General features: G+C 43.2%; 1 protein-coding gene across 1 annotated transcript in view; it reads right to left on the bottom strand.

The window, feature by feature from the left end:
- rgs3a (regulator of G protein signaling 3a) overlaps positions 1–1,665 on the bottom strand; it is a 298,899-nt gene extending 297,234 nt beyond the window's left edge. The window contains exon 1 of the mRNA XM_043720033.1: positions 1,638–1,665. The gene's annotated coding sequence lies outside the window, so the exon portion shown is untranslated. The remainder of the gene's footprint in view (positions 1–1,637) is intronic.
- Positions 1,666–3,430: the final 1,765 nt, after the last annotated feature.

The following is a 3,430-nucleotide window of genomic DNA, read 5'->3' as shown; positions in this document are numbered from 1 at the left end:
CAAATGGAGTTCAATGCAGATAAATGTGAGGTGATTCACTTTGGGAAGAATAACAGGAAGGCAGAATACTGGGTCAATGGAAAGATTCTTGGTAGTGTGGATGCGCAGAAGGATCTTGGTGTCCATGTACATAGATCCCTGAAAGTTGCCACCCAGGTTGATAGCGCTGTTGAGAAGACATACATTGTGTTAGGTTTTATTGGTAAAGGGATTGTGTTCTGGAGCCGTAATGTCATGATGCAACTGTACAAAACGCTAGTGCAGCCTCACTTGGAATACTGTGTACAGTTCTGGTTGCCCTATTACAGGAAGGATGTGGAAGCATTGGAAAAGGTACAGAGGAGATTTACCAGGATGTTGCCTGGTCTGGAGGGAAGGTCTTATGAGGAAAGGCTTGGGTCTGTTCTCATTGGAGAGAAGGCAGCTAAGAGGGGATTTAATAGAGACATACAAGATGATCAGAGGATTAGATAGGGTGGACAGTGAGAGTCGTTTTCCAAGGATGATGACGTTGGCTTGTACAAGTGGGCATAGCTGCAAATTAAGGGGAAATAGATTTTAGATGTCAGAGGCAGGTTCTTTACTCAGAGTGTGATAAGGGCATGGAATGCCCTGCCTGCCAATGTAGTTAACATTATGGGCATTTAACAGTCCTTGGATAAGCATATGGATGGTGATGGGATAGTTTAAGGGGGTGGGCTTAGGTTAGTTCACAGGTCGGCACAACATCGAGGGCTGAAGGGCCTGTTCTGCACTGCATTGTTCTGTGAAATAAAAGCCAACACTCCATTAGCCTTCCTGATTATGCGCTGCATCTGTGTGCTTGCTTGCTGATTTTGTGCTGAGTGCTATAGTTTGCATTAAGCATTGCATTATATTGATAATCAGTGAGACACTTACGTGCATTCTTCTATAGCACAGCAAAAATAATTTGATGAGAACAATGCCTGCCTGAAAAGGGTACAATCCAAAAGTCATGTTACTACATTGAAAATTATCCGTCTGAAAAACTCTTTCTAAAGAAGCTCAGATCTGAGTATTTGCAGTATTTCCAGAGCTTGGTGCGGATTTCCATGATCAAACAGGTGCTCTCTTGTATATAAAAAAATGCAATTCAAGACAAACTTGTCATTTCAACGAAAAACGCAACGCAATGCTAAACCTTCTTTCAAAATAAATTGCGTGTAAACACTCCCAATCTCGGCTTCAAGATAGTGGATACCAAAATTAGTCCTCAGAAATCAGAGATGAAATAAATTACACACGTATGAATACTTTAAAGAAATAAACTAGTCATATTTTTAAAATTATAAACAAAACTTCCAATGATCGATATATTAAAACCGTTTACTAAAACTAAACTTGACATGAGCAAAAACGCTGCCTTTTACTGTTCGGGGTATGTTACCCATTATTTTCCTCAATTCAAAGTCAACACTTCCCGCCGAAAATACCGGTGACTTGTTTAAAAACTTATTTTTAGCAGTAGGTAAATAAATACATTCAGACCTCCCAACAGAATAATGCCTGATATTTTGAAAAAATGCAAAAGAAGTCGGAGTGACCGACATCCCGAAATGTCTACACTGGGTACTTCGCGAAAGTGACCCCCAACCCCACTCCCGTAAGGACCGCACCTCGGGAGTGACTGACCGCCCGCGAAATGACCATTACCCTGAGTGAGTGACCAACCGGCCGAGCAGTGATCGTCGCCCTGGCAACTGACTAACCGCCCGCTGCACGAAAGACACCTGCCGCTCGCTCCACAGCCGTTTGACGCACGTGCTCCTGGCTGTTGCCTTCGCGGATTCTGGCTCTAAAAGTCAGCACAATCCAAGTATTCGGTGCAATGGCAAGAGCTCCAGTTTCACCAGTCCTTTTTACCCACTGTCAGTAACCATTGTAGATATTTTTGATTAGCCTGTTCAGCTATGTTATGACAAGTCTAGTACAAGAAAGTCTTGAATCCAGACCTTCCAGTTCAAATGGTGTACCTCGAGCTATAAAACAATTAAAATTGTATCGTTGGCATTTTGTTGGTAATTTAAGGTTACCAATCCTAAATTTAATTCCGAATGTCAACCCATGACTACTAACTCCAGAAGCTAACCCAACTCCTAACTGTCAACAAAAATTTACGCTAGCTCCTGTTATAACCTTCTGGATTCGAAGAATTGAAGACTTGCCTCCTGGAAACTGATATATGTAAGCAAAGAAAAACATTATAGAGCTAGTTTTTGTTTAAACTGTATGCTATTTGAATTTTCTTTTAGCAACTTTGTTTTAATTTATTGTAGTCATGTAGTCAAGTGAAAGGCTTTGTGAGCAGTACAGGCAAATCATAGCAAGGACATACAGATCATAGGGTGCTCAGGCACAGAGGCATACAGGTTATATTGCACAGGAGGTGTTCAAAGCAAGATCAACATTATTTGAAGTGAGAGAGTCTATTCATCAGTCTCATAAAAGCAGGTGAGAAGCTGATCTTGACCCTATTGGTGTGTGTTCACACTTCTGCCTGACAGAAGAGATTGTAGGAGAGCATCATGGGCTGGGAGGGGACTTTGATGCTGTTGGTAGCCCTTCTGTGGCAATGGTGCCCACGGATGAGAGGTTGGCTTCTGTGTTAGACTGGGCTGTGCACACAACATTCTGTGGTTTCCTGCGGTCCCGGTCAGAGCAGTTGCTATACCAGGCCGTTATGCACCCGGATAGTATGCTTTATATGGTGCATCTGTAATATTGGTAAGAGTCCTTATAGACATGCTGAATTTCCTAAGCCACCTGCGGAAGAAGATGCATGGAAAGTCCAGGACAGGTTGTCGGTTATCATCATCTTAGCAACATGAAACTCTTAACCTCTGCTCCGTTGATGTAGATTGGGATGTGTTCTCCACATTTCTTCCTGAAGTCAATGACTAATTAGAGTCATAGAGATGTACAGCATGGTAACAGACCCTTCGGTCCAACCCATCCATGCCGACCAGATATCCCAACCCAATCTAGTCCCACTTGCCAGCACCCGGCCCATATCCCTCCAAACCCTTCCGATTCATAAACCCATTCAAATGCCTCTTAAATGTTGCAATTGTACCAGCCTCCACTACATCCTCTGGCAGCTCATTCCATACATGTACCACCCTCTGTGTGAAAAAGTTGCCCCTTAGGTTCTTTTATATCCTTGCCCCCTCACCCTAGACCTATGCCCTCTAGTTCTGGACTCCCGGCCCCAGGGAAAAGACTTTGTCTGTTTATCCTATCCATGCTCCTCATAATTTTGAAAACCTCTATAAGGACACCCCTCAGCCTCCGATGCTCCAGGGAAAATAGCCCCAGCCTGTTCAGCCTCTGCCTGTAGCTCAGATCCTCCAACCCTGGCAACATCCTTGTAAATCTTTTCTGAACCCTTTCAAGTTTCACAACATCTTTT

This window comes from Chiloscyllium plagiosum, chromosome 30 (assembly GCF_004010195.1).
Source record: "Chiloscyllium plagiosum isolate BGI_BamShark_2017 chromosome 30, ASM401019v2, whole genome shotgun sequence".
In the NCBI taxonomy this organism is placed as follows: domain Eukaryota; kingdom Metazoa; phylum Chordata; class Chondrichthyes; order Orectolobiformes; family Hemiscylliidae; genus Chiloscyllium; species Chiloscyllium plagiosum.
The sequence above is the reverse complement of the archived record's forward strand: the minus strand, read 5'-3'. Positions and strand labels throughout refer to the sequence as shown.